The sequence below is a fragment of the Argiope bruennichi genome, chromosome X2, assembly GCF_947563725.1.
Source record: "Argiope bruennichi chromosome X2, qqArgBrue1.1, whole genome shotgun sequence".
Lineage (NCBI taxonomy): Eukaryota > Metazoa > Arthropoda > Arachnida > Araneae > Araneidae > Argiope > Argiope bruennichi.
Genome location: NC_079163.1, coordinates 5,827,265 through 5,852,030, shown reverse-complemented (window position 1 = coordinate 5,852,030; position 24,766 = coordinate 5,827,265). Strand labels below are relative to the sequence as shown.

At 29.0% G+C, this 24,766-nt stretch overlaps 1 protein-coding gene across 3 annotated transcripts in view; it reads right to left on the bottom strand.

Moving 5' to 3' along the window:
* The window catches only part of LOC129960261 (fat-like cadherin-related tumor suppressor homolog), a 595,142-nt gene extending 575,052 nt beyond the window's left edge, over positions 1 to 20,090 (bottom strand). For all 3 annotated transcript variants that reach the window (XM_056073541.1, XM_056073540.1, XM_056073542.1), the window contains exon 1: positions 19,835 to 20,090. The gene's annotated coding sequence lies outside the window, so the exon portion shown is untranslated. The remainder of the gene's footprint in view (positions 1 to 19,834) is intronic.
* Between the last annotated feature and the right edge of the window lie 4,676 nt (positions 20,091 to 24,766).

Here is a 24,766-nt window from a genome sequence, read left to right as displayed (position 1 = left end):
TGTGTGGACAAAGCTTCAGATGGTTTTATTAGATAAAAGATTACAAAACAAAAAGTTATTTAAAAAAATTAACATTGGCTAAATCAACCTAATTGAACATGTTCTAATGGATTGGATGGTTGAGCTGAATGCTAGGAGAACTCGGAATGTTCCCAAGAACTAGGTCAATTTTTTTAAAAATGAAATCGGCAAAAAGCTGCAAAATGATGTACTCTTATCAAAATAATATGCTTAAAATCACTCTTACCAAGGAATTTTACATATAAATCTGATTTACAATTTAAAATATCAGGATCCATCTATTCACAAAACGGAAAAATTCTAAAACATCAGCGTTTTGTTCAAACTCAAAATGTAGTGAGTAGTTGTTAAATATTATTAGGGCATGTCATTAGGTAACTAAAATGAGATACTTAGATCCTATAAAAAATTTAAAAAATTTAAAAAAATGTTATAGAATTTATTTTTTTTAAAGCAGCCTGTAAAATTGCAGCGAAAAGGGAAATTTTAATATTTCCTTGCCATTGTGTTCCTTGCATTGTCCTTGTAAGAGAATTGTCCTTGTCCAAAAATAATTTCAGAAAATTTACAGACAAAAGCATGAAACTGTATTGTTATAGATGAATGTGAAATGGTATTCTCACTTTATCGCTATAGGGCCGTATAAAATATTTGTTTTTGAAAGTTTTTATTATCATTCTAATCATGAAAATTTGCAGTTGGAGGTATATGTCTAATTGCAATAATTTAGGAAATAAAAGCTTGTTTCATTTTTTGCATACCAGTATAACATTCTGTATATCAGCTGATATACTTGGCGTTGTCCGAAATTTAAAATCTTTAATGTATAAAATTTTAATATAAAAAGCTAATTTTGTATAAATTATAATACACATGCCTCTTATTATACCACATCATTTGATTAACTGCCCTTGATCACTTGTTATTACTTAAAAACGACGGATATACCAGTGCTTTCTTTCAGCACCATCTTAAACCAATAAAATTCCAAAATACATTAAACAAATTATTTAAAAAAATGAGTGGTACAATACATCACAACATAATTGCTATCATATTTCAAAATTGTCTAAATTAAGTTTTGAAAGAATTGATAAAAAATTGCATAAAAAGGAATAAGTATCACTGAAAAGGTGAAATTTAAATTTCAAGTTATTAAAATATTTCTCGTAAAATAATTTGCTTTGAAGTTACTCTAAAAAAGCGACACTATTTCACTTCATTTGCAGACGAATTGGATATTTAATTTCTGCACTTTGAAGAGGATAACGGTATTCTTTCTCTTGTCTTAAAGAATAAGTTAACAAAAATCATCTCAGTCGTTTAGGATTAGATGTGACACACATACACAGGGCCATGATGGCTTATTGATTATAAGATATAAATTAAAAGTTTTATCAACTCAACAAGGATTAGTCTTTTTTTTTTTTCATACTATACGTAAGCACTTAAATAGTAAAATAAAAATATTACAAAAATATTTTTAAAAAATCAGCTGAACACATTTTGAGAAATTAAGTCGATATCTTTCATTCATTTACTCAAACAATATAGTCCAGCTTGATCATAAAAAGACAATGTGAATAAAAAGAAACTCATTTGATATGTTACAAGCCGTATAATGTTGCCGAATTAAAATTTCTACAAATATCGAATAATATATTCACCTGTTTCCTGAGACAGTATATTCATACTACACTATCATGTCAGTTGTTTAAATATATAATACATTTAAAAGCATATATAAAAATGCCAAGTCATGTTGTGAGCAGTGACTTCAACTAATACCAAGTAAATTTAAAAGCTATGTTTTAACAAGAGATTCGAGAAATAAAGCAAAAATCCATTCGTCAGTTTATTCTGAAACGCTTTTGGAAATAGACGCGTGATGTAAAACATGAATACGGATTTTAACTGATAACATGTATGCTGCAGTTCTTACAATATTTTATAATTATCCGATGTAAAATTCATTTGATTACAGACAATAAAAAAAATATTTTGCAGTTTATATTTACAATAAAAATTCACAATACAATTATAGAAATTTTGTTTCTTCCAATACAAAAGAGAAAAACTACCCTTTGCGATTATTCATGCTTCTTTACATACATTTACATTCTTTCCTAACAAAAATAATAACAAATAACTCTTCGAAGGAGCAAAACTTCATGACACCCTCTAAAAAAATACTATTAAAGTAAAGAGAGGAAGAAACGCTTAAAATAACAACACGGAACAAAACGCTCTAGTGCCCCATCGTTTGCTGTTTCAATCAAACATCGTATTGACGAGAGAGCACACCAACGCAGTGGAATATTTTGATTTCGAGTAAAAAAAATAAAACGAACGAAGAGAAAATACGAGCAATTTTTAACGCACGAGGCGTAAAGAATGCAAGACGAGGGCACATTGTTAAGATGGGTTGACCCCACTCCTACCCTCCTCCTCAAGTGTTTTGAAGAGCTAAAGAAAAGTCCAACTTCTTTTGACAGGACCGTAGAAACGGAGTTCTGGAGTGCTCACCACTTGAGTGGCGACTAACATGCGCCGCTTTTACATTATGATATCCGTTTTTATCCTACGTTGTGTCAGGATATTCGAGAGGTTCCACCTGCACAATGAGGGAGAAAAAAAAAACTAGGCATGGATTAAATACATTGTTAGAAGCGAAGAAAAAATTTATAATAAGACTAAGTTAGAACTTAGTTCATATCAAGTTTTCAAACTCGCGGGCTTTTTTCTACCCCTGTTTTTAAGTCAGACTCAGTCAGGCAGAAACGTATCAAGAATTTTAAGACATAGCAATGAAAAAATAGCCGTGAAAGGCAAATACAATAAAAGTATAAAAATGTATATCGAAACAACTTTATCACGTTGTAAATGTTCTTAATAAAAAGCTGACTTTTTTGAGGGAAAGGCGGTATATGATCTTTGATGTTCGGTCAAACGAATGCTTTGGAAATAACAAATCGGTGTTTGTTTCTTAGAAATTTTCAGTCACTGGTCGCGGGTTAATAAGTAAATAAAACGGAGGGCTTCTAAATGCATCCATTTTCATTTAATGATCAATTAAAATACAGCAGTTCTTTAAAAGCTATACACAGTTGTTATTTTGAATTTGTTTAAGAATTCAATAATTGATACGATTCGTTTAAAAATATTGATCATTCATTATTTCCGACGAATGCAAAGATCTTGACATTTGATGCAAAGTCGCGTTAAAGCATGTGTTGACAAAGCCATTTCATTCTACGAAGAAGCTATCTTTTTGTGTTAAAATTTGAATCGATTTGGTATCAAAATATTTGGCATTAGTTAATAAAATCTTAAATTACACAGTTAAGTTTTTTTTTCTTTTTGTAAAATTGTGTTTTCTTGGAGAAAATATTTAGATACGAATCACATATCGATTAGATATGACTATTTTTCAATCTTACCTACATATGAATGCATTTAGTTTAACATGTTATTCGAAACAATCTGCTCAATGTCAGAATTCATTTTGCAGTTTAACTATCATTACTTATATTTTTGAACTGACACTCAGTTTTACCATGGTAAAACGGGTCCGAGATGGCGCTATATGACACTGTCAGCATAAAAGCAGATAAAAAAAAAGATCTAATAGTTAGTTATAAAAAAAATAGTGTTGTTTGTTTGTTTATGTGTGTGTGTGTGTGTGTAAAATCAAATTTTTTCAAGAAAAACATGTATATAGATGAAGTTAAAAAGCAAAAATAGTAAATATAAATACGTAAGTAAAAAATATTAAGCAAAATGCAAAACGCGCGACTTGAATCCGCGACACAGCCATTCATGTTGTTCTGAATTCTATACTGTATTACCCACACTTCGAAGCGGAAGTTGAATGTATTTATTCTAACAGTTATAAAAAAAAATTCTTGCGTGTAAAATCGCATTTTTTTTCAGGAAAGACACCTATATACATAAATTTAAAAAGCAAAACTTTACCTAAGCATAAAATGTGATCCAAATCGCTAGAGCCGTTTCCGAGGTACACGAAATAAATTTACATATATACAAGAATAGCTCGTTTAAAGTTATAAGATTATCATAACAAATAAATAAAATATAACCAGACGTCCATACAAATATGATGCTTTAATTAACTGTTTGGGTACGGATTTTTTTTTTTAAGGATATTTGCGTTTGCAACAGATTTAATTTAGTGATGCACGGAATAAAGTTTAAAAGGTTTACTGACAATTAAAGCCTTATTAAATGTATTATTATAAAAACGAATATATTAAACAAAAGAATCCTTTAATTACATTCGTCATCTGGCACTTAGGCAAAACCGTTAAATGACCAGTATCAGCCATCACATATATCCAAAGGGCTAATATAATAATAAATTTTCACTTGGTGTAGATGTCGTACCACTCTCTGAAAAACGACCCGTCATTTTAAGAATTCTTCATGAAACAATAAATAGTATTTCAAAGAAACTATAAATTCATAACGTTCATGCTTTTTACAAATGGCAAAAAAATCTCAATTTCTCTTTCTGAAAACAAAAAGAGAAAGTTAGCTCAATGAATCAAAAATCCATTTTATCAATAAAAAATTTGAAATATTTATTTTTAATTTTGGTTTAAATACTTTTTTAATGAGCAGTTTATATATATTTTAGATAACATTTATAAATATTGGGCTATCAAATACTTAATGAATATAAACTTCTTGTTTAGAATTTTTTTATTCAAATTTATTCCTTTAATCTTTAGTTTTTTTTTTTTTTCCTAATTACCTATTTTACAAAGTTTTTTTGACATGACCATTGTTTTTTGTTTTTTTTTAAACAAACGCACACCACAGATAGTACTTACTTAGATAAAACTTTAACCATGAAAACATAATTTAAAAGATCAAGTAAAAAATTATAATAGAATTTTTGAGAACAAACGTTTGTAGCAATAATTATTATTTTTTTTTTGACATAAAAATCATGTTAATAAGCTTATCCTTAAAGAATGTAGAATACACAATGCTTTGCTTTGTTGTTTAAACGAATGCGTACCGAAAGTGATCCTAATTATGGGATGCGTGATATTTTCTCTCTTTTAATTTCTAACATTTTTAAAACTTCCATTGTAATTCACAAGCTTACTTCTGCAAACAGGAAAATAATGATACTCATACAGCAATGCAATTTCAAATATTTAATGAATTTCTATTTCTGAATAAAAGCTCTGTTTCAAATTCTATCCCTAACTGATGAAATAAAAGCTATGCATTCCGTTCTACTTACCATCCAAAGCCCATCAGATAAGCTGGGAAATTTGTAGAGGTAATCATTCTTCATGACTAATCAGCCAACATATCGATAGCCGCTAAAGTCAATGTTTACACACAAGCTCTACTTTGAGATAACCCTGATAACTGTCTTTTCGCGGATATCACAACTTTTCAAGAGTTAACAGGAAATAAAATGATGAAATACAAGCCTAAATGATAGTCCTGGTTCAAGCGTTCATGGATTGACTTGTTTCTTTAAATAAAATAAAAAATTAACAGAAAAAAGATACTTATCTATCTTAATTCTAAAACGTTATTATATGGCTAAATTAGATCGAATTAAAAAATGCATTAAGCCAAATTCGAATGGAATTACGTCGTGAGACAAAGGTCCTTTTTCACAATTCGCCACATTCAATAAACTTTTTATTCTATTAAAAGAAAAGCACAAGAAAAAATAATGGGCACAATTTTCTGGCATTTTTGTCAAAGTAGAATTTAAATTTAATTCGTAATGTTTTATGTGATTTATAACAAATTTTGATAAAAATCAATGACACTCAGATATTTATAGAATAAAAACTTCTGTTTTTAAAGATTGTTTTTTCCAAAAATATGTGAAAAAAACTACGAAACCTTGATACAGAAGAGGGCATACTTTAACCCTTTAATTACCAAATTATTTTATCATCCATTTTTCAAATTTATTTTGGAACCATTAATTAAGTTTTGTGCAGAATAAACTTAGGAAGAAGAAAAAACTTTTTTATTATTAATTTAATTAAGTAAAAGATTTTTAATGATATTTTTGGTTGATATCTACTACTTTCTAATGGAAATACGTTCTTCTTGTTCTTTCAAATACTGTTAAATAGTCATATTGTGAATATTTCAATCGGATTGAAACGGTCACTTTAAAGCAGCGTCGCTAAATAAAGAGTTAAAGCATTCATTTATTTACTTTAAGGACATTCAACTTTAAATATTTTGTTAAAGCGAATGACAAACTCGGTGCAAATACACAAAAATGAAAGGGTCTTTCCAGACTAAATTTCAGCACCATTTAAAGATCTTACAGCCATTATGCAGCAAAACCAATCAAAACCTAAACTGCTTTTCTCATGGTAATGCCATATGCGCAAAAGCTTAGTTCCAACCCATGGTTAAAAATGAAGGGTTCAGGCAGAGGTATAATAGCAAGGACTAGATATATCTGACAATGTCACCATGATTAATGTAGTGCATAATTTCTGTCGGACATTAAAGCCACACCAGCAGAAAGTTTCAGAAAGCCAATTGCAGCTGACATTTTTGACAACTAACGCTAAGAGAGGAAGTATTAGAGCGCTATTATTGTCACAGATAACAGCAACTGTCGCTCAGCTGCGGGAGACTTCCCAAGTGTCAACTTTTACATGTATTCAGAAAATCAAGGGAGTGTTTTTAGGGAGATAAAGGTATCGTCTCTTAATCATGTGATCTCCGGAGATATTTTAGTACGAGATTTTTTTTTTTTTTTTTTAAATTCTGAATCGTAAAACTATTTCAAAAATAAAAAAAAATAAAAAATTATAAATGCATCTTAATTTAAAAGGAACATAAGATATGTAATAATCATTTTCCTTAAATTTTTTTAATTCTAAACATTATATACAACAATCCGTTCTCCATTCTTTTTGAAGATTCTTGTTTAAGATGAACATTTATATTTAAGTAAATATCCCAGTTATCATCGTTAGATGCTAAAGTAAATAAATACGTCTTACTTAAAATGATGAACTTAGATTTTAAAAAAATAACTTTGAAATATTTTTAATAAGATTAACTTAACGAAGTTAGATTTTGAAATCAAAAACAAAATTAATAATCGACTCGGATAGACTTTTTTTTATCTCGCGCATTTAAATGAATGCAAATATTTCGTTTACTCTCACTCTGAGAAGGTCTAAATTCCCTCCAGCCACTTTAAAAAATTTGAAAAGAATCAAAAACGCATTGAATTTAATCACAGCATTTTAAAGTTTTCCTCTTTAACATAACCAAATGAAATGAATAATCAGATAGGATCAACTTTATAGCCTAGGGACGCCTGTTCTATTAATAAAGCATTTTCTGCTATATACAAAACTTAATGTTGCTTTTTAGTAATTTAATTGTCGAATAATAAATTGTTATACCAGTCAAATTATTGAAGTACCTTAGAATTCTAACAGCATAAATACGTTTAAAGTAATTAAAATATAATGACCCATCTCCGGCAGAAAATAAACACAAATTTGAAAACTTCCAACTTCCTGGCCGAGATTGGGTTATAAGTCTGTCTCTGACATGTTCGAAAGTGGTTCTTGCCTAGCGAGGTCACCACCTGTCTGGTCGGTCAACAATGATGCCGGCGAACACGAAATTCCCTTTCTTCGGTTTTGTCTGTTGGGATATTTAAGATTCAGAAGAAATGGCCATCCTTTAAATTGGAGCTTTTAGTTTCGCAACTGGAGAAAAGGCATTCACTTTTTTTTTATCGTATTTCGCCTATTGATTCCCTATTTTTTCTCCCTTTTTCCCCTCCTCAAACGAAGCCTGTCTGTGGGAATAGGAGAAACTTTATTGAATTTGGGACGCTGGGAACACGTTATTTCGGAAAATAGCTCATAAGAAACCTCGAATTCTTCATGATAATACTGCTTCCTCTGTTCTTTTTTCATTATATGAGCTTCTTTAAAAAAATCTTTAATAAAAGTTCCAAACAAAATTATATCTTTTCTGGCAAGCACACGAAAACCAATGGCCGGTGTTTCTGTCTCGATAATTATTTTCATTTTTTTTCCCTTAAAATTAAAATACGGCCAACGCTTTCATTTTAAATTCTTAAAACATTTACCGAAACAAATATACTGAATGATATGTGACTTCAAGATGCTCACAAAATAAAAGTGGCAATACACAGTAAAACTTTTTTTCTTTTTTTGAAGTTACTTTTATTTAAATATTTATTATTTTGCATTTCTTAAAAGCTAATGCCAATTTATAACTTTATACCTCTCATATTAGTTATCATATTAGTCTTTAAAATGTTATAGAGTGAACAAAATATTAGACAACTCTATAATAAGAATGATACAGTATAAAATGAGAACACATAAAATGTAATAAGAAGGCGTAAACACATAAAATATAATAAAAAAACGTGAATGCATAAAATATAATAAGAAAACGTGAATACATAAAATATAATAAGAAATATAACTCCAAAGTAATAGCTATTGAGCGAAAAGATAGAGTATTAAAAATGGCTGATTAAAAAAATCAACATATCTCTTGACATAACATTTTTTTAAATTTAGTACTGCACAAAAATGTCATTTTTGTGAAATAATTAGAAAATTTAATCAACAGAGGACCAGCGAGGTCACCACCTGTCTGGTCGGTCAACAATGATGCCGGCGAACACGAAATTCCCTTTCTTCGGTTTTGTTTATTTCTTTTTATAACTCTCATTTTTTTTAAAAAGTCAAAAAATAAAGTATAAACTCAGATTACATTAATTAAAATGACTCATAAAGTTCTTATCTTTGAGAGAAACAAAGAAAATTCTAATTTAAAGAGGACTTCCATCTTATATCAGAAGCAGACTTAACAGAGGACAGTTATAAATGACATGGAGAAAAGAAATAGAAGATATCCCTTCTATCACGCTTATAAAAACTAACTTCAGACTTTTTATTTTTCGTTTCACCTTACAAGAAGAAAATCAGAGTTTGAATTCTTTAAAGTAAAAAAAAAAAAGTTCGTTGTAATTCTCTTCAAGACGCTTTAGAAATGCAGTTTTCTTTCCATAATAGCATTTTGAATGTTTGACAGAACAATTACGAAAAACTAGTACGTGGTGACATCTATGAATCCAATGACTACCATTGTTTTACTTAATAGTGAAAACGAGTTTCTTTGTTGTACTTTAGAACAGCGTTCTGTTTCTTCTTTTTTTTTATATGAATTAAAAAAAAAAATAAAGACTGCGAAAAGTAGATGAAGTTTCTCGTAAGATATGCTTCTATGCTAAAATCTTATTTTTCAGGTTTTGAAACAAATGAAAGATGGATAAAAGAGCTTACAAATATTTAAAAAATGAAAATGAATGAATATTGAACGCAATCTGTGTAATAAAAAGCTTTCGGAAATTCGGAAATTCTTTTTTCCTGTTCCATAATTTAAGAAAAATTGTAAGTTATTAAAAATGCATGAAAAGGCATTCAGCACATTTTTAAAAATTAAAAAATTTGCAGTTATTTTTAAAAGAAATTATGAATAATGCATTACAAGAAGATTATAAAATTAAACAGTGGTTCTCCATTCCTCCATTCACTTCAAATAATAATATCAGCCTGTAAAAATATATATATATAAAATTTTCATTCTGAAATTGTAACTTCAAAATCTGGAGTTAAAGTACTCGCAATAAATAAAAGTAATAAGTAATATAAATTAGAGAAATTAAGATTCCAACTATTTTGTTTGCCTGATGAGATATATAGTTATAAGAAACACGAAGCACTGTCTTTAATTAAAAGCAAAAACAGATAATTTCCACTAAAGAAAATTGCTAAAGATGTCAGTTTGAAACAATAAATAAGAGTATAATAATTTCATTCTCACTTAAAGTAGTTATTTTACTAACATTTCCCTTCCCCCCCCCTCCCAAAAAAAAGTTCATTAATAAAAACAGAGCTGTATAATTTATATCAGTTGTCAGTCTTTATATATTTAATGAGATATCATGTAATTTGTTAATAACAGAACTGCTAAAATGACCAAAGCTAGAGTTAACGCAATACCAATAAAAAATAGTACTTGCTACCAATAAAATTCTCACTACACCAGGAGATTCAATTTTTAATCGGCATTTTTCTGATAATTAACGACACAGATAATTTTTTTTCTGCTATAAAATTTTATGGAGAAAAATAAAAGAAACCGATGTTTAACACTTTTTCATTCGTTTCACATTAAACTTTTGTCTTCAAAGGTTAATGATCTATTTTTTATTCAGAAAAATTCGACCACCCGAATGAATCTGATAGCCTGGTTATTGAAGGAAAGGAACAATTCAGCAAAAGGAGAAAACTTATTACATGAGCTACAATTAAAGAACAGCTCGACATTACATAGATTCTGAATATCAACAGCTTATAATTTGATGATCACAATACGAAATAGCATCTGAATTTAATAGCAGTATAATCTATCAAGGTGTTTTTCCCTCAAATCTGTTGTTTACGCTTTCTCATTTGATTTAATTTAGATTTCACTCAGTTAACATGAAGTATCCAACCGGTTCGGCCTAATCTAACGTGATCAAGTTAAAGCATTAAGAATGAAACGCTTTGAAAGAGGGAATTTAAGTAAAGGTTTCGGATATGGCGTTTAAACATTAACTCAAAAGACCTACAATAATAGACTGGGCATATTATAAAGTCCAAAAATAATCATGGAATTTGGTGAATGCTTTAGGACATGAAATTGTAGAACAATTGACTCTTTCCACAAAGCTAGCTTTTTAATGATATCTTAGACAATTGTCTTACGAATATTGAACATATAATTTGAAATACCCAAAAATCAAAATTTCGATAGAAAATTTCCAAAATTATCTGAAAATGTAAACATAAATGTTTGTTATGCTGCTCCTACGTTATTTCGTTACAGGTTTAGATATTATATACAGCAAGTGACTGAGCATGTAATTTCACTTTGCTTTCATTCTTTCAGTAATATTTACCAGCATGATTGAGATTCTTAACTTATTCAAAGAAGGCTTAGACCATATCGTGCTATTCCATTTATTTTTGCAAACTAATTCAACATGCAAATGAATTAACAAAGAAGTTTTTAATGGCATTAACGGAGAAATATTTGTTTCAAAATGTTCAGCTTGTCTGCATGATGGAGTTTAGGTAAAGATACTGAAAATATGAATGAACATAATCCTTACAAAAAAGCTTTATCGGTAATTCACCTTTTATTATCTGACTGCATTCATTTTAATATATACTATTTTACAGGATTCTCAGGCGCGTCAGTTTATTAATTACACAGCAGCAAACACGCTATTTATCCTATAAATTCAGTACTTATCACTCATTTGTTTTATAAATATATCCTCACAATACTTTCATTATGTTAAAAAAACTTTCCAAGGCTAATAAATTTTATTGTGACGATTAAAGGAAAAATATCGCAAAGAAATCAATTTCACCTATAAAATATGTAATCCAGAAAATTTTGCTTATTATAATAGTGCTGAAACGGCACACTACAATTTCTTTAATATTAAATCTAAATAATTAACATTTTAGACTGGAAACTCTTATTTACCCTTTATTTGGCACTCTTAATTTCATCTGTTTGTTGATATTTGTCTCCGAAACGTTTACAAAATAAAGACAGAAAAATATTTCAAATATAGTGTTGAGAAGATAAGAAAAGCTCTCATTTCTATTGATTTTTCAAATAAAAATGTTGAAAAAGAATGCTGTTATATCTTCTTTTGCACAGTCTTCATATCTTTTTTGTGAAACGATATATTAATAAGTGTGCATGCACCAAATTACAATTTAGACCTAGAAATTATCCCAACTACCATTCCGAAATTTTTCTAAAAGTATTACAAAGCATTCCTGATGTATCATTCTTTTTAATACTAACAAAAAATGAAGTTTTATGATTTTCCATATAGTATTTTATCTTCATACGCAACCTGGAGAAAAGTAATACCAAACATTTTATTCGTACATAAACTCACACATTTTATTCCTGGATGAGATGAAATGATTATTACACTAGATTTGTTTGATAACCATCCGAACTACATCATATGATTGTTGCACAATCTACAATGCTGGTGACGCGGGCGAGTAAGCCAATTTTATATATTTTTCCCAAAAATAAAAACCTTCAATGCTCAGTATTTCTTCTGAAGCAATTTATCATCATCTAAATTGACACTTTAATTCTTGACCGAGAGAAATACAGAAACATCAACATCACTTGTCCAGCAGGTCTGCTGCAAACTGTCTAATTTAGCAGTGATGATTCAAAAAGGCGCCGGAGAGCTAATAACTCAAACCAAAATGTCGGCGTTGATGACTAAAGATTTCATAACATATATTCATTCAATCTATTCCTGTCGCGTACATGTATCTAACCTAATCAGCTTAACCTATAGCTGAAAAGATGACGCGGCCAGTTCTTAGTCGAAATATACGTTTATTTAAGAAAATAAGTAAATATCCACTTCCTTTACAAAAATGACATCTACATAAAAAATATGCGCAAGCATGGAGCACGATATTAATTTCAATCACGTTTAGCGTGAATTCTGTCTAATGCAACTATTTGTTTTCTCTTCCTTCGTTCCTTTTGCCTATTTAACATGAGTGTACAGTCTCGTAACCGCCTGTATGAGACAATATAAATGATCGTTTTATACGCTACATTGCAGTAATTGAAAATTATAATACCATGTATGTTCCTTTAGAGGTTCTATTGTCAGTTTTCAACATTCTAAATAGTAATGCATATAAAAAATGAGTTAATTATAATATAACAAAGCGTACTTTTGTCTCATATCAAACAATGGGGAGCAAAATAAAAATTTCTATGCAAATGTTAGCAAATTTTTTTAAGATTTGGAGTTTCGATTCCCTATTTTATAATTTGACAAAAATATTGAATTAGTATTAATTAAAAATAAAATGCTTTTTTATACTGACCTTAATAATAGAAAGGATTAAAATCTTCATCATTAACTTAAATGTAAATCTAATGCAAACGTGTTTCTGTTCATATTTTTTAAATAATTATTTTTTTTTTATGTTCTTTAATCCAACGGCTATCATTTTCCTAAAGTTGATAGGTTGAGTGAATTTAGTGGTGTAAGGGTTATATTTAGCCTATATATATTTAAAACATATTCAGATTTATTCATTTTGTTAAGGACACAGAAATTAATAAAATAACGCTCAACCTCAGGTATTAGAGTTTCTCCCAACAAACTAAATCAAAAAAAGAATCACTCATAAATTTTTTTTAAATTATGTTTCAATTTAATATATCTTATTTTTTTTATTCTATTTCTACGAATCTGAAAATTCTAACATTTTAAAATAATGAGCACTCACGTTATCCAAAAAAAATTCATATTGCTATAATTATCATAATTGTAAATAAAGTCGAATGTAAAACTAATAAAAAAAATAACAATGACAAAAAATATGACCCAGTTTACTGAAAAAAAAAACTATCTATTATGTAATATAAGCAAAGATCGTGTTTACTGAAGCAGACAAGCGGTTAAATATACGAGAAATTTTTGTTCTTTCTCATAAGTATGTCTCGAAATCCTTCCTCGAAAACAAAAATTAAAATTCGGAAATTTTACACTTTAGATGAGTTTTTAGACAAGAAGTATTCTACAATCATTTTGCATTTAGATTCGACAAATGGAACAATTTTAATTCCTGAATACCATGACTATGTTCAAAAACCAACAAAAAAGTTCAACAAGAACTCAAGCTGCATCCAGCTCATTGCGAAGTTTACTTAATCACAGTTATCAGGCAGCTGCAATTACTTAGTAGGTGAACAATAGATGGAGAAATGAGTCAGCTAAAGCAAATCTCATCCGAATTCATGCACAGTTTCCAATTAATATCCGATTAGTAATCCGCAACTGTCTTGCTTACTTAGAGATGAGTTTGCAAAATAATTCTTAAGATTGTTTGTTTCTTAATTCTAGTAAAAATATTTCCCTGTCATGGAAGTTATTTATGAAAGTCATTATTTCGAAAGCTATCCAAGCCGCAAGTAGCATTGTACAGACAGTTTCGTCCGAAGTAATTCTTCAGGATTAACTCTGAACAAGAATGTTCAAAAATAGAAAAATAGTAATTTCAAAACATCGAAACAAGATGATTTTGCTTTTGGATGCTGAGTTAAAAGAAAAATTAAAGCTTTCTGTTTTCACGTTAATTTTCTTAGACAAAATCATTTTTAAATAAATGAGATAAAACGCTAGACAAATGGAAATGAGCATCGATATTTTCACCTAAAATTTATTCAAAATTCAAAATTGAGAAATGAATAGAGATAGAAATAAGAAAAAATATACTGTAATCCATCCCATAGAAAAAAAAAAAAAGAAGAAAAAACAACAAGAAAGAAAAAGAAAAAAGAAACCTTCATATTTCATAATAGAAAAATTATTTATCATTACTTAAACCTCAAAATTAGTAATAAATGTGGACTTCTCAAAACAAAAACATTTATGTAACAATATTAATTAGAAAACAACTAGATGAGTGGTAATGAAAATCTAGCATTCCAAATTTTTAGAATTGTATTTTTCAACAAACATCAAAATGCATATATTTGGCCATTTAAATGACTAAAAATAATAAAATTACCTTAATGTAGTAGATGAGAAAAAGGTATGACGCAAAACTAATGGATTGAACAAAAAACGGTTCGTAATTTTCGGAATAGTATGGAATGAATTTAGATAAGTTCGATGAAATATTTTCTTATTTGAAGAGTTTTATTATTATTATTATTATTTACAAGGCCTCTTTATTACGAGGTTTTTTTTAATTACGAGACCTGTTTCTTGAGCTGTAATGGCACATTCAAATGTATTCGTATTAAAACAATCGTATTCAATTTAGAAGCTAAATTTATAGAATTTACAGCAGTACAAATGCATACATATTGAATTTTAGAATTAAATGATCTTGTTTGAATTAACGTTATTCTAAATTCCTTTCCGTCGCTAAAAATTCTATGCGTATCATAATTATCAATATTCACATCAATTATACAAACATCGCATCCATGATTGCCAAGTCTGTATTAAAAAAGCTATTTCATAAGAATGCTTCATGTAATTTTCAACAGTGAGAATATTAAGAACCTTAGGCCAAAATCATGATAAACATGACTGGGTAGCAAATGGTCCTCACAGATTCAACGCAACAATAGGTAGAATTTCCAATTTTTTTAAACGAAAATGTTAGATATTTTTTTTAACAAAACAGCAGAACAAGTCCCAGAATTGGACACATTTTTATTTGAATTCATCTAAAGGATAAAAATCCGATTATTTTGTGTGTACGTGATCACGATCTTAAATTCTAAATAAATAAACCTTGTAATAGGAGGCTTATTCATAATAATAATAACAATAATAATTAAAATTCCAATAAATAACCATAAAATCACTTTGAAACAGTTTCTTGTGTTAATATAAATTTGAAATAGCAGTGTTATATATAATAAAACTACGAATAGGGCACAGAATGAAATTGAATGATTGCATTATTTAACGCCGAATTATTTTATTCCCAAAATTTAATATTATTATAATGAAATCAGTAAGAATTAATAGAATGGGAAGTCTCATTAAAAGTAAGAATTTTTCTTTCCTGATCAAACAATCCACCGAACAGTGAACACAACAAATGAAACAGTATGTTACGACAGTTCTATTCGTATATTCATAGGAAAGAAGGAATTCATAGGAATATTATTTTTCTCAATCGATAAAATACAAAAAAAGACCATTCGTCTGTGGTTGTGTAAAACAACAGCTTTTAGATCACGAATACAATAGTAACACACTTGTGCATGTGTTCCATATGTTGACCAATGCATAAAAAAAACTATTCATTGTAAGACAATTGAGTTTGGAATATAGCATAATTAGGTTGAAATAACGAAAGTTTAAAAAAAATTTGTTAGTCCTCGATTAAGAATGGAGCAATCAATTAAAACGTTTCTAGAGCTTTTAACATAGGTCAAGCAACGGTATTAAAAATGTTTGTTTGAAAAATTCATACGAAATTTGCAAATGACCGAAACATATTTATAAGTCGGTAAACTATCAACCATCTCGCTTCAGGCTTGTAAGTATCCAGAAAGAATTGCAAATAAAATAATGAGTGTTGAGTAGAGGAAAAAGGAGCAAATAAATATTATCCCATCCGGCGCCCAGTTTCTGAGGAAAAACGAAGCACACTATTATTTGTTCAAAATCATTTCCGTCATTTGGGCGTCAAACTCGATTAAACGAAGGTTAAGCGAGGAATCTGGTATGGCACCGATTTACCAACCATGAATGCCTACCGATCTGTCAGTGCGCCGCAGCAATTAAAAAGCACAGAAGAAAGACATTGGATCCCCACTACATAAGATATTGGGGAACGATAAATGAGGTAATAACCTGACCTCATTCCAGGCCAAATTTCGCAAAATTCATAAAAAGGAATAAAAAATATTATTTTTTTTTCCTTCGTAGATCTTTTAAAAACGGAAAAAAGTATTTTAAAATGAGACAAAAACATAACCGATTAACCGATATTCAAAGTATATATGGTATTTGCGATTGCATAATTAAAAAAAAAGGATTAAAATGAATCGCGAAAACCTGTAAGTTATCAGTGGAGTATTGTATTTTAAAACAGCGCTTTTCAAACAAAATACAGAACGGCTATGCAATGAGGTATAGCAAAAGAAAATGATGAGGCAGTAGAAAACTCTTACATTAAACTAAGGAAATCATCTGAAAGATTTAATTAAACTTTAATAAATAGCTATCTTTAATTAAATTTTACTTTAGTCATCACTAACTAATGATCCATTTTATTCTCGTATTTTCCAACTTGATAATCCCTTTCACAACATATCTACATACTTTTTTTCATATGAGCAAAAGGTAGTGAATATAAAATATTTAAGGAGTTTTCTAGTAAAAAATAAAAACAAGAACAGATGAAAATTGCAAGAAATGATATATTTTATTTCAATATGCTAAAGCAAATATGTTTTTTTAATAAAATGTCGTACCATATGGATTTCTGATGTCTGGAATTTCAGTGCTGCACTGTAGTTGACATATTTACAGAAGCTTGAAATTAAAGTAAAGGACACAAACTGTTATGCATCATATTTAAGTTCATGCAAACATGCTACGTAATAAATGATGTCATGAGATGAGCGATATACGGCGTTCAATTATCTTTCGGCGTTCATTCATTTTATTTCATACAAATTACGTTTCGTTACAGATTTATTGCTACATTCACCGATTCAAAACTATATTTTCAATACATCAATTCGATAGATATTCACAAGAAATTTCATTAAAAATATATCTCATTTACAAAAATGTCATTATGCAAATTTAAAGCATCAAATTCTCGATAATACTAATAATAAATATACAAAATAACGAAAAGAAAACCACTACATTAAATATTTCGACAACGAATAATATTTCAACATAAAATGGCTCAACAGAATATGATTTTTTCTAAAAAATAATAAAGCTTCTTTTATATATCCATAAAAATTATATACGTAATAAGTTTTTATTTAAAGATTTTTCTTTTCACAAATTCTTTAAAGAAATCTCAGCACAAATGATTAAAAAAAAACTGTGATTGTGCCACTTTAATATTAATCACCCTTCCTAGCATCATAATTTTATTCTGCATATAACTATGAATTGTCAACTTTTATATATTTAGGTAATTGTTATATTTTTTAGAATATTTTGCGAATTTTCATTTTAAAACTGTTTGATATTTCAAGGATAAGATCAGCAGTCATAAAAGACACTTAAATGAGGATAACTATTCATTCGTTACAACAAATTATTAACGTGTTTTCAGAATTTCCTTTTAATTCTACGCCGATATAAATGTTATCCTGAAAGACAGAATGAAAGGGACAGCTTCCTGTAAAATTATGCTAAAAAACAGCAATGTGTTTTAAGAAACCATTTTGCAACTGCATATTAAAATGCACTGCCTTGTTTAAAGGAAAATCCTTGGCATAAAATTAAAGCAGAAAAAAAAGAAGAAATGCGCTAAGTTTTATGGCTGAGATAAGTTGATTTCTCAACACAATGGATGATTAAAAATAAGAACTCGCAAATCAGGTTCAAACCGCAGCTCATATTTGAGTGTACTGGACAGGTTTTGCGAATTCCCGTGATGCATGGTATGGCTAAACTTACGAGTTCATGTAATAAAGTCATGTAGTAAAGTTATCAATTATTCATATTTACTTTCGAATGAAATTTGAGCATATACGTGGTGGATGAAATTTCATTTTTACTTTGTTGGTTCGTTTTATTTTTATAAGCGCAGTTCTAAATTTTATTTAGGAATTTCATGTTACGAAATTTTGTCTACCTTTCCACATAATTTCGCACAGTGTGTTAATGATGGGAGTATTTATTGTTAAAATGAGATATCTTAATTAAAAGGAATTTTTTTAAATACATGGGATTTTCACTGATTTAACGAGACTGGTGGCTTGTTCTTACTTCAAAGATTTTCCTAGTCTTTCGAATAATTTTATAAACTGATTAAAATATTTCAAAAGTAAGCAATACCGATAGCTAAATGGCATATTTTTGCTAAGATGTCTTAGTTCGTATTTTAATAAAAAAAAAATTAAGAAAATGCGCATTTGAGAAAATTTAAAATGTTTATTTCGCATGGATATTTCGACTTTGATAGTAAAAGGCATTTTAAATGCAAACATTTAATTATAATGGATAAAATCGCAATTTTTACTTAAGAAAATCAAGTTCATAATTTTACATTGCACTGCAATGCAATGAATTCTTCTGAATGTTTGATGTAAATATTTTGTTTCATTAATTTCATAAAAAGGTAATTATGAATATGAAATATATATTAATTTTTTTAATTTCAGATAATAAAAATATAAAACCCATTTCTTGTGATTCCGATAGTTCTGAGGCCCTTAAAAATTAATGCCCTTAATAATGTTGCTGCTGTGCTAAAAAAATAAATAAATAAAAAATCAGGAAATTATGACTATTTTTAAATACAGGAAATTGAAATAAATTTTATACGCTTCCTCCAAGCTACTATACACATTGTTATTCAAAAAAGAATTATATTAAGGTTGAAAATGAAGTTCAGTGAAAATTCCATATTTTACTGAGCCTCATCCAAATAAAAATTATTGCAGTAATAAATCAGTGCAACTGTCTCATAAAATTCACACTTCCAATTCCAATAAATATCAATACAAACTATGTTTGTATGAAGTGGTAGCAAGATGTTTCGCAATCAGCGCAAAATTTATGAGTAATAATGCAATTGTACTCTCAAATATAATTGATAAATGAAGCCATTAAAAGCGCACTACAGAGAAAATACTTTTAGACGTTATTTGGAACTAAAAATGTAAGATATCATCATTATTTTACCGATTACAATATTTTCATTTGTAAATATTGAAAATGATAAATTCCTATTAGTAAATATTTTGAGAACGCAGTCTGACAGAAGTGAGATGAGAAAGAAATATCCGTAAACAGTGCATTCAACTGATCACGAATGAAACCCCAACCAGTGACCCACAAGGAGCAATTGAGAAAAACCATCTGAAATGATGACTATGAGAATAATCATTATTCGAGTCTACTGACCTCAAATCACATCACGTGAATGAATGTACTCACCTGACGAAAAGGGTATTCCTCGTCTGTACCAACGTTCGCTAGAAAACGACTATTTCAATAGTTTCATATCGAAATTAACAGTTTTAAATTGAGAAATGATTACGAAGTGATTATTTTTGTGGAAAATTCGCAAAGTCCAGTCTGTCCAAATCTCAAAATATGAATCTAAAAGAAAAATGCCAAAGCAAGTCAAGTTGCCGGTCAACCTGAAGAATAGCCAGCAGTAGATTCGAGGAGCACAGAGCAGCACCTATTGAATCCGCGACTGTTGTGATTCGACTTCGGATTCAGCCAACAGTTCCGCCGATCCGCGCATTGCATGCCGGGAGTAAAGGACGATTCTACTATGCCGAGAGGTAAGCGGGTGGGTTTTTTATATTTATTAATTCTTTTTGTATTCCGAGAGAGCGATGTAAAACATCAAGCAGATTTACTAAGTGAATAGGGAAAAGTTGTCTGAAAAGAAAGGCAAGGTTATATCGAAAAGAAAGCCGTTAGTTTTTGTTTTGATTTATCATAATTCATTTTCGTATTATATTAATTACTTGCCATTATCAGATTAATTATTAATTTAATTCCGTAGAAAAATCAGAACTAACTTTTTTTATAAATCTATACACTGTCAGATCAATGCGTTAAATAAGACATGATTTATTGATTTGTTTTAATTGGAAATTCAGAAAGCAAATTTGTTTAAGGAAAAAATATTTAAAAGGAAAAAACGATATAAAGATTTCAGAAAAGTCTCGCAAATATAGGGGGGGGGGGATAAAGATTAGCTGTGTGCAATGCATTAATCTTTTTTTTTTTTTTTATTGCTTGTCATTTATAAAGTACTGCTGGTAAACATTCTATAACAAGAAATTACTTCTATCAACAATGTGAATGGTTTTCCTAAAAGTTAATTTTAAACTTATTCTTAAAACCACACTATTTATAAAAATACTTCTCAAAACATTGTGTTGTAGTACTTTTCGCAATTTAAAATGAAGAAAGCAGTGATAAAATACAATAGTTACTTTTTGATATTTTTTAAGGAGAAGAAATTGTGTGATAAAATATTTTGTGTTAACTAGCAACTTTGAATAAAAATAAAAATAAAAATTTAAGATTCTTAATTTGTATTTTAATTTTCTAATATCTCTTTTCCAAAATCTTTTCTTGTTATTTGTATAATTTTTGTTGAAATAGCTTGCTATTTGTATAACCATGCCCTTCGTATAATTACAATTAAATTGAGTTGCAGTAATAGATAAATGAAATTTTACATTCAATTTATTCTAAATATTAATCCTTTTTAGTGATCTAACCCTTATGCCTCTTAAAACAAGCAATTTGCATCAGTTATAGTTAATAAAAATTTAATATATGTGCGATAAATTTATAACTAAAGTTGCTTTTTTTTCAAATCACAATTGTAAAAGAAAAATTTATTTCTTATGAATTCGACTGTTTGTAATTTTGACAGAAAGCTTCTTTTTTTAATTATTTCTATGTGAATATAATCGAGGAGATACATAAGTATGTAATATATATTATTAATAATACTTTATTGAAACTTAGACTTTATTAAAATTTTGAAATGAGGTGGATGTTTTTTTTTAATTAAACTGCACCAAGCATTTCTTAAATGGAAATAATATTGTAGAAAACTGAAATTTTAAAACTCTATTTAAAAACTCTTTTCTAAATTTTTAATTTAAAAGCTCCAAAAAAAGAACATGAAAGATATGGCTTTTCAAATGTGATCCAAGCAAAAAACAATAATAAAAATGTTAAAGGCACATAAAAAAGCATATTGACTTTAAAAGGTTAAAAACATTTGGATAATGCTTCGCATCCACCAAATCTTTCAAGTTAAAAGACGATGAATGAAAATAGTAATGACACTGAGAATGAAAAGAAAAACAGTTAACTAAAATGTGTTTCACTCTAAAATCCATGCAACCTTTGAGGTATGTTGGCGCCCTTTCACCTAAAAGGAGTTGATGTTGAGTGAAACGAGCGTGTCATATCGGGAGGCGAGTTAATTTAACACCAAACCTTTTATATAGGAAGAGCAGACCCAAAACTAACAGTGGGTTTATGTAAATGAATGCAATTTATTGTGGATCTGTAGATTCCGCATTTGACGCCAATTAGAAAAGAGTCGGCAAACAAATGACTTCTTAGAGCTACAATGTGGGAGTGATTTGTAACAGAAAAGATAGTGCAGATTTAGCTGCAAAATTTGCCCTTTTATTTCCCACAATATCTATATGACCTGGAATTTAGCAAATACGAATATTAAAACCTTTATTTTGTAACAGCTGCGAAATAAATAAAATTCGAATAGCAATTTTACCAATAAACGTTTCCCGCAAAGTTTGACCATGATTTAAAATAAGAAAGTGTAGCAATATATCCGTAAGGCATGTTTAAGAGCATAATAGCTCAGTGTGCATGATAGATGAAATTCGCTACATGGTTTTATTTCTATAATTCTAGATATATGTTAAGGTTTGTATCAAATGTATCAAAAGATTAGTTGTTTACCATTCTGTCTAATCGTTCATATGTGAATGTGATTACTCATAATCGCAACAAGCTAGAAGAGTGAATTTTAGTTTGTGATTTTTATTCTAAAATTATGGATATCTTTCTCTTTTTCGACCCTATTCTTCAACTGGATGAATTATCTATGCGCATGAGAACACAATACGCATGATAAAGTAATATTTTGATGTTTGGTCTTGAGTTCTAAACCATAAATTCTGGTCGATGGGAAGTTGTTCAAAATGTATATTTCTTCCTCTTCTGTATCTAAACAAACGCTGTAATGTGTAAGTATTTGAAAAAAATCTAAGGAGAGGTCCACTGGTTTAGACACTGCATCACATTACACTATCTATATCCCCATTTTTAGAGCCAAAAATATCCCCTTCTGGTGTGGATGGATGGAGGTGAATTTTATTCATCTATTTTTTTTAAGGGAAAAAAATATAGCTGGGATAAAGAGCAAAATAACGTAAAGAAAGCACAATTAATGCAGGACATTTGAAGCAAAACAATAATAATAAAATTAAAACAGTTGAAAAGTAAAAAGTAAATCCTAAATAATAAATAAAATGGGAGAATTATGGGATTTGAAAATCAGTTCCAACGGATTTGTAATTAATCTGCTCCTCTACAAGATTCATCACACACGAAGTGCGATAGAATTCGAAGTCAAGTGATTTGTGGGGATGACTTTCACCATTGCAAGAATCCTAAAAGGCCATAAGACTGTTAGTGGGAACAATAAATTGGAGATCGTCCTCTGGTTTAGACAAATAATGTATTTCAGCCCTAACGACATATCTTTCGCAGTACAGCTATATTTTGAGTTAACAAGTCTCCATTATGTCTAGATCCATTCTAGGGTCGGATTTAGACATTCTGCGTCCATGGCAATTTATCATATGAGGCTTCCGCTTTTAATATTTTAGTTCCACATTTCGCCATATTTTCAATTTAATCAGCATATTAATGCCCTGACATGTTTGTTTGTTTATTTATTTATCTTGAATTATGATTGCACGGCACTCAAGTTTATACGCACTATTATTTAAAGCTTATAAATAATGTATTAGAATTAAGTTAAAGAGGTGAAACAGATACCTGACCAATTATATTTAGAAAAAGTATTAATATTATACTAAAATTTTATTATTCATATAATTATTTTTTCGAAAATTTACTTTTGTGGTAATTAGGCTAATTACATTTTAATCGACATGCCTGCTCCTATCTGAATGAGCGTCAGAAATCCGATTCTGGGGACTTTTATTCACGAAATCTATTTCAGAAATTCGCCGTAGAGCTTTGTCACATAATTTTCATCCCGTTTACTAGACTTATTCGGAATATTCTAGGCCTGAGAGAGAAAGAAAAAGGATTTTGGCTCTGATTAATTAGTTGAAAATTTGCAACAATTTTAATTTCTTTACTTGCATATGAAATGGATTATTTCAAATTTGCATAAAATATTTTATGTAGAGACTCACAAAATCTTGTTTCTGAGTTCTTTTTTGTGAGCAACTTACAAATGACGCATTTATCAGAAAATTTTACTATATATGAATTAAAGTGCATAAAATTTTGCATTGGATGATATCTCAAAATTGTGAAAAATTATTTTAATGCAACGCGATTTCAAAAAATGTCAAATTTTACCACCAAAAATTCAAAATTAACAGATTTTGAATTTTTTTAACTTTCGTTTTGTAATCTAAGAAGCTTTATATGTAGAATATCAAAATTCCAATTCGGTACAGAATTAAATCTTATATTTCATTCCATTTTTACAACGTTATTGACCAAATGTTGTTTGAAAGCTCCAGGATTATAACAATTGTCACTTTTTCAAAGGAAGACATTTAAGCAGCTGTCCCACCTGCAAAAGGCAACAACTAGCAAGACCTAAGAAATGTTATAATCGTCTCTCGGTCTTTATACAGAATGCTTATTTATGCCTTCAGAAGTTGTCGGAACTGAGTTGAAGTTCCATTTAATGCACTGAATATGAAATGTTTGTTAAAAAATTTGGTATATTTTCACTATCAGAAGATCTAATAAATTCCGATCAGGACTTGCGTCTGACATGACGATTTTACAGGAACTGATCCGAATTATGAAAATTACTGGAAGTTTAATTCATGGAAGATGGATCGTCATTCTTACGCATTTTGTAAATGGGCTCGTACTGCTTCTACAGTTTATAATGTTTCTGAATAAATGGAAAACTTTTGGCTTTATATCATTTTGTGTCACTGAAGAAGAAGTGGTTTCAAGGTTACCAAGAATTATTAGAAATAGTTCAAGAAGTTCGCAGAGAGGTGCATTTGGTAATATTCCTTTCTATTCCAGTTCAGGAATACATAAATTCATTGTCTATAAACGTTGTCGGGATAA